This window comes from Dreissena polymorpha, chromosome 9 (genome assembly GCF_020536995.1).
Source record: "Dreissena polymorpha isolate Duluth1 chromosome 9, UMN_Dpol_1.0, whole genome shotgun sequence".
Lineage (NCBI taxonomy): Eukaryota > Metazoa > Mollusca > Bivalvia > Myida > Dreissenidae > Dreissena > Dreissena polymorpha.
This window is the reverse complement of record NC_068363.1, coordinates 13008826-13020950: the sequence shown is the minus strand read 5'-3', so window position 1 is coordinate 13020950 and position 12125 is coordinate 13008826. Positions and strand designations below refer to the sequence as shown.

Below are 12125 nucleotides of genomic sequence, written 5' to 3'. Positions count from 1 at the left end.
GCCATTTATTATTGTTGTTGTTTTTTTTTGCTTTATATTACTTTTATGGGAAAACAAATTAGAATTAAAGTGCAATTAAGGTCTATACGTGCAACCCATTCATTTGCTTAAGAGTTTTAAAGATAATGACCCTAATTAATTTATTAAAAAAAGTACAAATAACATACAAATGTATATCACTCTAAAAACAACACTAATTAAACTATTCCAACAACTAACACCAAGCTCAAAAATACAATTTTCTTATCCCTGTAAAGGTGCATTTTATACAGATTTGTCAGACTGAAATTTCACACCCATGTATACTTAAAGAAACATAAACAAATCATTGCACAGAAGTGGTCTTTTTATCAAAACTTAACATCAAAAGATCATAAGCAACTTGTTCCTAATTTAGAACAGAAATCATTGCAAACAGTTTATGACTTAATTTAATTTAAATATTTGCGTAAAGGCAGTTAATATACAACATAACAACAATTTTAGACATTTTCGAACAAAGAATGCAACATGGACAACTATTCTATCTATTCATTTGGGAAACAAGCTATTTGCCCGCTAAATCTAAATGTGTACATACATTCTATATAATATTCATTATATAAATAATGTTAAATGCCAAAAAATAAGCTCATCAGAAATTTAATAAATTACATTAAATGTTAGGTCTAAATAAACATCATGGCACAACAATTGATTAATTTTAATGATTAAACATTTCTAACTATTCCTTGCTTAGACCTCTTATTTGATATACATACACACTTGTTTAAGGTTTGTTGCATAAGTAACTAAATTACATATTTTAAAAGAAACCAAGTTAAATATGAGTTTTTAATAATTGACTTACAAACTTAAATCGATCATCCCCACCCCAACACAAAACAGTAAGAAAAAACAGTGTTTGTTTTTGTTAGTTTTTTTAATAATTTGTCTTATGAAAAGCAAATAAAATTACAGAGAACAGCAAAAAGTGGGCGACAATGGAAAATGTGACATTTTTTATTCAAGCATGCAATTAATTGCATACCTGATTTTTACCTTTTCTGTATTTTTTTACATATTTATATGAACTTTTCTTTTTTTTTTGTAATTTAAGAATAACTATAATACTCAAATTATGGATTCAAACTAAAGGCTAAACTTCAATAAATAGCATAGCAAATGTTTTTCTATAAAAATTTCAAATAGGAAGATTACATTTTAGTTCAACTAAACCAACAACAATACGTCAACACGTCAAAGTAAGCCATAAAACAAGGAAATAGTTTTACATATTCAACAGTGTAAAAATGCTCAAGATATTCACAAGCATCTAAAAATAACATGCTATCCTATTACTGCTTCTCCTCTGGGGTGTGCGTCCATTCATGCGACCGGATGGATTTCGTACACGATTCTTGCGAGAGATGTGCTTATCACAGACTGACACTTTATTCAGCTTCTCCAAACCCTTTTTGTTATTGCGTTTCGTTGTGCGCTGCTGCTGCAATTTTTGAGCATGTTTCACCTTGGATACCTGAGACATGAGTTCAGCCCGCGCAGAGATAGCCCGCGCGTGTTTCGGATCTTGTCTGCTTACCCCATGTAGATCTTTTTGACTTTACAACAACGATTTCACTGGAAGACTCGTCAGAACAGTTACTCTCCTCTCCTGCACTGCCCGAGCGTTGTACACAGACATGCTCGGGTGTTCAATCAGCAAATTCTCCAAGTCCGTAATTCCCACTTTCGGCATCTCGTCATGGCCTGCAGTAAAACATGAGGGTGGGGTAAGAAATCCAGGCCTCCATAGAGTGCCCATGGTTAGTACGAACAAACAAATGGCGGGAGTTACAAACGGGACTAAGAGAACCGGGAGTGGACAGTTTGGACGGACTCGAGGAGTCACTCTTACTACAGGCACTAAGGTCACTCAGAGTGCTGCACATGTCAAAGGCATCACCATGGTATTGGTTGCCAGGGTAACCATGGTATTGGTTGTCAGGGTAACAGGTCACGTTACTCCTCTGCGCTGTCGGTAGATGACCGAAGCAACAGTCTGCAAGAGACAAAATGACCCTTTTGCAAATGATCATCTTTTGATGTTGTAGATGTTTTCTACAATGATTGAATATTTATGAATGATGAAGCTGTTTGCTCTGTATGAACCATCTCATGTCTGGCAAAGGAATTTATTTTAAATCATGTTCAGTGCTCCAGCTAGGATTTGAAAAGGGCAGGGGGGCTTTTTGTCAAAGGGCACTTTCGACGCGCAGTATTTTGTCAAAAGGGCACTTTCGACGCGCAGTATTTTGTGAAAAGGGCACGTACGAGCGCGCGGGGTGTTTCTGGAATGCTTCCTATTGCATGTGAATTTATATATTATAAATAATTGTTATTATTCCCATTATTATTAAACCATTCAAATATAATGTCTACAATGAGGATTAAGTAATTACATTGTAATAAGAGATTTATGATAATCATATGTAAAAAAAAAAAAAAAATTTTTTTTTTTGGGGGGGGGGGCAGGGCGGAGGTTCGGGGGGGGGGGGGGGGGGCAGGGCGGAGGTGCGGGAGGGCAGGGTGCGGCGCCCTTCGATTTAGGCCTAGCTGGAGCACTGCATGTTGCTGCACGAGCAAGTGTGCATTCCTTAGACTGGCAGACTACTGTAAATTTAAGACTAGGCAAATCTAGACATTTCAACAAAGGGATCTAATAGGCATCGAAATTTAAGACTAGGCAAATCTAGACATTTCAACAAAGGGATCTAATAGGCATCGAAATTTAAGCTTAACCAGTTAAATCTGAGTCTACAAAGAGTGAGTATAATTATAAAGCATGTACTATATTAAAGTTTGCCAAGTTACATTAATTTGTATATTTGCAATTGGAAAACAAATAATTTATCTTTTTGTTTTCTGCAGTTTAAGAACATTTTTATTTAATTTTACCTTCAAAGGGAATATATATTGTACAACATACAGAAAATTTCATTATACTAATTATTTGATTTAAATATTATTTCTTTTGCACCAACAAGCATATGGCTAAATGTTTTTATTATAATTTTCTTTAATTTTATAGTAATATTTTAGGATATAGGATCCTTTCTGAAAAATTATAAAATTAACAGTTTCCAATTTTCAGACTCACTATGAGTGCTTTTACTACACATTCATATGCAAGTATAATTTACTAAAACATATATTACAACTTCATTTATTGACTATCAGGTTATTATAAATAATTATAGTTTGATGTTTTTTATTTTTCACTAAACAATTTCAGATTCAATTTTAATGTTGGATGCATATTATATGACATTAGATATAACAATGATTTAACATTGGAAATATAGTCACATAAGTAAAAATTTCTTGTTACATGTTACTTATCAATTACATTTAAGCCACACTCATGGATAAAGTATTGTCCCTGATTACCTTGTGCAGATTGCACAGGCTAATTTGGGATGATACTTTACGCAAATGCATTAACATGAGGATTTTCCAGAGGCCAGCTTGTATCAATAACCTTATTAAAATTTAAACTTTAGGAACTTAAATTTAATATACATTTTAATGTTATAAACATAAGTTCACAGATTTCCTAAAGGTTTAATATTCAATATACTGTTACCCTGGCTACCACTGGAATTCAGAACACCAACAAAGGTCATGCAATACATGGTGGAGTCTATTTTACAACTAACTAAATATAAACATGCACAGAAAAAGAAAATTATTAAAACTAAAGTGCATCAGACAATCCTTATTTAACCTTCATAAACCTTCATACATAATTAAAAAAGATTAGTTAGAACTAGAGGAAATCCACCAAAACAGTATTGCAGAAGCTTAATAACCAAGCTATTTTCAAGGGTATCGCTGCCGATCGCCACTGTCGCAAATTGTGACAAATTCTCTAAAGTGGCGACAAATTTTTCAAAGTGGTGAATTTCATTACATACACTTTAATATTAAGATTGTTTGTTGGTTTTAATGGTTAAAATGATAAGGCTCTGTGTTTAAGAGTCAATAACAAGATGCAACTGAAACATATAAGCTGCAGCATGCGAAAAATTGTTTTATGCCATGTGCCAACCAGTCTAATGTTTCGGACCAGTGTGTCCAATTACGCAATAGGATCTACCCTATCAGTCAAGCAAGGTTTCATGCTCAAAAGCAGATATGGTGGCTGTAACGTCTATACATATGGTACCTGGTCTTTAACTTTTGAAATCTAAAAGACTGAATTTTAGAGTCATGTTTTGGAAGACTTGCTAATAATATTAAAGATTCACAATGTTTGGAAGTTTTGACAGTGTTACTTAGTATTTTAGAAATTAAATTTAAGCATAAATGTCTTTGTTGATGGTATTGTTCATCAGAGTTCTACATGCTCATTCAGTCAAAGAGATTAACATTTAGATAAATGATTGAAATCTTTCTGCTCATTATACATCCATGCATGATGGAACTTCCATAAGCGCAACATTGAAATGCTTGAAATTCCATGGCAGCAAATTTAAGAAGTCCCAGTGCAAAAACGGATAATTTAATACATAACATTCAGTTGTTAATTTCTCATAAACTTCTGATAATGGCAGCCCTTTCAGATACTGCTTCTTTCAATCAGCTGAATCTAACAAAAGCTATTGCAATCCCACACACGCACAACTTGAGACATGTTTTTTGGAAAACAGGGCTTAATGCATGTGCATAGTTTCGTCTCAGTCTGGGCAGTCCCCACAGGCTAACTAGGGACAACACTTTCTGACTGTCTACATTTTCATATCAGAGACTTCCTATAAAACAACAATTCATAAAAGCCTACAGTCTTGTCCCTAACGAGCCTCTGCAGACTGCACAGGCTCATCTTGAATGACACTTAACATACTGTTATTGCATCAAGCCCCGTTTTCCCAGAAAGGCACTTTTATTCTCGAAATGTTTACCTGCATGGTCAACCACCACCCAGTCCTTGTCATTGGACGGAGTCTCTGTCTCCATGGCGACAGTCTGCTCAATATTCTGCTCTTCTGCGGTGGCAGACGACCCAAACAAGTAACTGGCCCAGCTAAGCATCTTACCTGCAAACAGAGATAACTATCATAATTATGAGTCGCACTCTGAGAAAATGGGGTTTAAATGCATGATTGTGCTTTAAGTGTTTTCCAGATCAGCCTGTGCAGTCTGCACAGGCTTATCTAGGATAAAAAAATCCCTGAACTGATTTTCATCAGAAGAGTCTTCTTATCTTGTAAACAAAAAATACAATAAAAACAGAAGTGTCATCCCTGATAAGCCTATATAACTGGCACCCGACTTATCTGGGATGACACTTGAACTTGAAGCGCATATACTTCAATGAAGCTAAATGGGTTATTTTTAAGTTATTAACAGGTGAGAGAATTCCCCTTTGGTCACAGTGACTGATCAGCACTTTATAAGATGAAACATGCCTGTTACAGTGGTTTAAGTAGTTTGAAATTAATCATGGCCTCCAAAGTGGCCAAGTTATGTCCAGATTGTAAGTCCATGTCCTGAGATGACTTGACTGGTCATGCACCAATCTTTCACCTGACTTTCACCTGTCCAGTTAAACAGTTAGTGCTGGCAGCAGTTGCTTTATATAAGATAAACACTCATAGGGTTAATGTCCACATAAACTGACCTATGGTCAAATACTGGGTATATCCAGCCAGCTCAAGGTCAGGCAAATATTAACAAACATGAACCACAGGTGGAAGTAACGTACCCTGGATAGTATTTTTTTTTTTTTTTTTTTTGGAGCCCAATATATTCAAATAAATATATAAAATCATGTTTAAAGAGAAAAAATGACAAAGAGCCATGAAAAAAAAATTCCCCACCCTCTGATATTGGAATCATAACTATGTTATGATTCCAATATCAGAGGGTGTTGTTTTTTTTTTCATGGCTCTTTGTCAATTTTTTCTCATTAAACATGATTTTATACATTAATTTGAATATATTGGGCTCCTAAAAAATATATATATGAAAAATACTATCCTGGGTACGTTACTTCCACCTGTGACATGAACTTGGCATTTGAAAAAAATATATATGAGATGGACTATTTGGGGGGGCCCTGAGGGGACATGCAATAATGCCGGTAATTATTTCACATTCTGTCGAAACACAATAATGCATATTGTTACCAAACAATTCAACATTTAATTTAGTTTTCATTATCATTGAAATAATTAAATCAAACTGATGTCACCAAAACAGATGCTTAAAGGCCAACATTTTTATATTTTTGGTTTGATAGGACTTTTTATTAAGTTTTGGACCAGATAAACAATAAAAATATTATAAAATAATAATTTACCAATGGAACACACTAATAAAATAAAATTTAAATTAATAAGGAGAAAGTTCTACAACCCTCTTCTTTCTTATTTTAAAAACAAGGAAAATTGTTAGCAATCATGGAAGAAAAACAATTCATTCAAGAAATATATATTTCTAACTTTTATACTTTCTCACACAAAAAATGTTTTGCACTTTGAGTGCAAGCAAATACTCAAAGCACATGAATTTTCAGAAAACTTGTATCATGTGATTTTGGGATGTGATTAAAAAGACACCTCAGGGAAGGAAATTAGAAGGCACAGGCCCCTTTGAGAAAAGATGTCACACTCATGCATTTATCTCTAGTTCCCAGAGCCAGGCTCTAATCTATTTTCATCACATGAAATTAAACCTAACAAGTAAAATAAAACTAGCTTTTCAATAAAATAATCACAATCAAGACCACCATCATTAATTAACAGTATCAATTTGCAATTTTGAACACCAAAATAATGATCTTTTTTTATCATCCACTAATGGCATTCTATAAAGCTGTAATTGAGCTTATCATTAACATGCTCCTTCAGTTTTCACTTACATTTCAACATTTGCTGAATATAAATACACACCCAAACAAACATGTATTTGCTAACAAACAATAAGATCATTCTGAAAACAGCAACATGCACATGATGTGCTGAGCTTGCATATTATTTAAGAGACCCTGACAAATTCAACCTTTTACATTCTTAGAACAGAAACCACAATTCAACCAGCAACACATAAATCTGCCATACATGTTTTCATCTCAATTCAATGTAATACATAACTGACATGCACAAGCATCATGTTTAAGCTGGTTTCCAGGCATGTACCGTAATTTTATTAATTTGAGTTTTATGATTTTGGCAGCTTAAAAAAACATCACTTATCGATTCACATGCTTACAGTTAACAGTTTAAAGAATTAATCACTTAATGATTTTCGAAAAGTCCTATGCTAAGTAAAAATACACATGTTTAATTGACATGGAATAATAAGTGTTCTAAAATTAGGTTGATTATTTAAAACAACAAGAAAAACATCTACAGTTAATATAATACTGAATAAAATGTTATTCAACTTACCCGTAGAGTCAAATCTGATCATGCTTCCTAAATAAAAATGGAATGCCTTGAACGTATGAAGTGCATATGGACAGCAAAATTGGGATTTGATTATATACCATGTTCCTTTGGTGTAATCTGTACCTTTTGTCTATAATAAAATCTCCCAAAATAAATCAATTTTCCAATAATAACATCAAAACATTCTGTTAACTGTTGACACCATGAAAAGGCCAATCAGAAAAATCAATATCTGCTAAACATGGAACAAAGGGCCAATAAGGGACAAAGGGCTTTAAAGCGAACAGAGGTAAAACTGATAACATCTGCCCAAGCACATTCCAAAACATGTTTGTAAATGCAAACAAGACATGTTTAAAATTTTTATACTTTACTTTTTATTGTTTCATTTTCATTAACATGTAATTCATTATTATTATTATACTTTAAATTTTATTGCATTAAATTTTGTTTAAAATATATCAGTTTGAAAAAAAACATTATAAGTACAATTACCAAATCTACACATTATGTAACAACCCCTCTTTTCAACATTTTGTGACAGAAAACGGATGAAACAGACGGAATGACAGATGGTTACAAGTCACTCAGAAAGTTAATTTTATTTTAAGACCTTTCTTACTTGATTTAAATATAAAGTCTTCATTTCAACTCTAAGATACTGATGAGCAGCAAACGGCACAAAACCTGAAGAGACTGCAAGTAAGTCATATAGCCATTTTCACCTTGCTTCTGAGTAAGAAAGGGTTAAAAATATTATAATGGCCCATCTTTAGTATCATAAATAAGCCTAGCCCCATAACACATGGGGATTCGTTTTCCAAAACTTTTCTACTATAAAGCCAGTAAGAAAGTGGTTAGTTAACCATATCATGTCAACTTAAAACTGCTGAGTTTTGGTCAAATTTGACCCCATTCTTGATATCCATAATAATATTTTCCCCAAATGAATGCTTTAAATTTCCAATTGAAATTTCAACACCAGACAATTCACCCCAAACAATAAAAGTTAACAGTTAGTTCATTTCTCTGCCCAGCCCTTTAATAATGTAAATATAATATTGAAAAACATTGTAATCTCAATTTTAAATTTATTATTTGCAAACTAACAACAACAAACAAACACAAATTTAACAAAATCAACCAAGTCAATTTTTCCCATTCCAAAATACTTGAAAAAAGCTGCACAATGACTGAACCCTGATTCCCAGAATATTGAAAATAAACTCACTGGAATGGTAAACTGCTTAGATCTGACAGTTAACCAGTGGACAGAAATGTATAGCCTTTGGAGTGTATGTCCAAGGGTTTAATAATAATCCATTTGATAATGTAGTCATGTGCATATGATTACCACTACAACATTAATATACACCCATGATTGGTCTTCACAGTAGTTGATTGACAGCTATCAACAGTTACTGGTCCATGTAGTTTTTTAGGAAGTGCCAGTACAATTGAGAAAGCTCAAATACCTGACCACTGTGATATCATTGATGACCTATACTGTTAAAAATGATGAAATCAAAATAAATACATCTCAATTTTGCTTGAGGCATATTACCTGACAATTTTATGACACTTAAAATACATCTGTTGGAAGATAAGATCTGTTGATAAGGGTTTGTCAATACAGAATTAGTATGTGTCAAACATCTAAAACTTTCTGCGAAAGCTATGCATTCTTTTAAAGACTTCCTTGCTTCAATTAAATAAATCATTCAAGGCATTCCATTTGCATAACATTTGTGTCAAGATAATTATCTATCTTTAGATCAATCTTAATTATCAAACTATTAAAATATGCTTAAGCATGCTGGCATGAAAAAAGATTACTTTATTGTTACTTGTATAGATGGGCTTTTGACGATAACTAACAAAAGCAATTTATTTACACCATTAATCCCATAAATGAAGAAAATCAGAGATAACATTTATTTTCTGAAGCTTAGTCAATAAAAATAAATAAACAACTTTAATTCCCTTATTGAAGCTTATTATTGAAAAAAACCTGTTTATGACAGCAAGCTGTTAACAGCTATTAATCTGCAAGATTTAATATAGATTTACCATGTCTTTTGTTCACATCTTGCATAACAATCAATGTGTAATTGGTTACAAGCTGGTTTAAACAACTCAAACAGCCTAAAGTTGTTGCCTTTGGCAAAAATATTGTGCAACATTTCACAATTAATGTGCAATTCCCTGTACTATTTTGAAACAACTTTGTAAAGGTTATCATAGAAGAGGCACATATATTCAGTCAGAACATGTCAATAATTTCACCCCAGAAAGAGTTAATTACCTGTCATTGACTTAAGTGGATCTGCACTTAATCAGTTTACTGCAGTAGTCTTCCTAGTTCTCACACTGCAATATTAGTTTATTTGCATTCTGACATTTTGTATGCATAACTTTGATTGCATGGTTACAACTTACACATCATAAAATTCATATTTATTTAACCAAAATGTCACTATTTTAAAGCTGTGTACTTCTTTTAATGTATACAAAGTTGAACAGTTGTATTTCGCAAAAACCATAATCAAATGATAGCCTTACTTCCAAAACATTCATTATTTGCATCAGCAGTTTGTAAGACCAACATGTTACAGTTTCAGGTATATCCAGCAATACTGCATTATCAGACATGCACCAGCAATTCTCAACAAGTTATACACATCAATACATGTATACAGGTATTCATCAGATTCAACAGCTGAGCTGAATTAGACTTTTTACAAGTAGCAATAGAAACTGTCTCTATATGTCAACAAGACCTGAGTTTGTGCCATAGCCACAGCTAATTTAGAGAAAACAGTTTTGTCCAAGACCCATAACTTTGCAATAAATCAATGGGACTGTACGAAACTCACACTTCATCTATAAGTCATGTCGGTAGACTTACATCCCAAAAATCTTATACTTTCTTAATTAATTAAGATGAGTTAATTATGGTGGTTGCCGAATCTATAAGAATAGATGAAACTTTAGGAAAGGATACCATAAACATACAAGTCATGCAATATATAAGTTCTGAATTGATTGGACTCGCTAGGATTCTCCGTTTCATTTGGGGTTGGGGTGGTGGGTCCTGGGGCTTGTCAAGTTATTACATTTTGTAGATCTCCAGCAATTAGGTAGATTTTGCTTCAAATGTTCATGACTGTACTCAAATTCTTAGTTGAAATTGACTGAAACTTTTATTTAACCATCCGCTTTCTATTAGCTTCCTGAAAACACTTCAGCATTAACTTGATTAAGAGCGTTATTTTGCCATACCCGTCATTTTAAGGCACTTTTCACCCAAAAAGTAGTGTGGGTCGTGTGACAAAACATAATACTTGTTTGCCTGCATGACAGTGTTATTGCATAATGTTCAGTACAATAGTTTATGTGAGCACTTAACATTGTTAAGGGAAATTACATGTTGAGCTGCAAACTCAGTCCGTTGCAAACCTCAAAGAACAATCGATCAAAGGAAAAAAACATGCCTCCGACTAGTTCATAGTAGATGTAAATTAATTAAGACAAAATTCTTTTAAGAATGACATTCCTGTACAAAAAAACAAGATCAGGCACAAACAAAGACAAAATCAATCTTCTAAATATAGATCAGTTTTTGCAAATTATGCATGAAACGAACACACCCAATCTGATTGCATCAGCAAAAAATACTATTTTGAATTAAAATCTTGCATATCTACACAGATTCTGATAGAAGAGATATTTAATTGTGTGATGCCAACTCGGTATCTCATTTAATGTAGTAGATAATAAGCATTTTGATCGTTAAAATCTTTGACATTTGTCTAGTTGTCAAGCAAAGTGAAGGTCAGCGCTTAGTGAACACAAATCAGCTGAGACGCTGGGATGTTACAACAAGAATATTCACCTAAAACAGCAAAAAATCCAATAGCCACTTACCAGACTCTTGTCAGGAGATCTCCTAGTTGCCGTTTTAAAAAAGTTTCCTATGTCTTCTGTCACGCAGAATGGAGATTTTCTTTAAATTTTCGACGGAAGATTTTCTTCTTAACTGTCAAACTATTCAGGTCGAGAGGGTCGCGCGCAACTGTTGTGTTTACGTTTTGAAATGCCGCTTTCTGATTGGTTGTCTCGATGTTACTGTTCTAAAAATAGTTCATACTGATAAATATTCATAAGCTTGACCTCACGTTGCATGTGTGTGCTTTTATTTACATCATGTGATTAACACGCTCTGTAACATGAGGTACCATACAGGGAATTCGTGCTAACATTCCGGTATAAAACAATACATGTATTATTTAAGGAAATGATTAAAAGTTTTCTTCTGTTTTTAACAAATAATTAACATTAGCACAAAGTATGTATTGACAGTGATTGCAATTTATGGTGGAAAACACTATCCTTGACAGCAATTGCAAGTCATTGTGAAACACACTCTACGACTGTTCAAAGGGTTATTGCGTATTTGAATTGGTAAAGAAGATGAGGTATTGCTGTTATTATTGCTATGTTAAATATGAAAGTAAACTGACCCCGGAACCTTACTGACCCTATTACTTTGTTCAATAAAATAAATAAAGTTGAGTAATTTTTGTTTATGAGTGATATCCCTTGTAGTTTTTAACACAAAATACTTCAATGTATTATTAATGATACGCTTTCACATAACGTATGACGATGATGATGCGAACCCAGCTAGAC

The 12125-nt window shown here is 33.2% G+C and overlaps 1 pseudogene; it reads right to left on the bottom strand.

The window, feature by feature from the left end:
• Positions 1 to 328: 328 nt before the first annotated feature.
• On the bottom strand, positions 329 to 11527 carry LOC127846663 (uncharacterized; annotated as a pseudogene).
• Between the last annotated feature and the right edge of the window lie 598 nt (positions 11528 to 12125).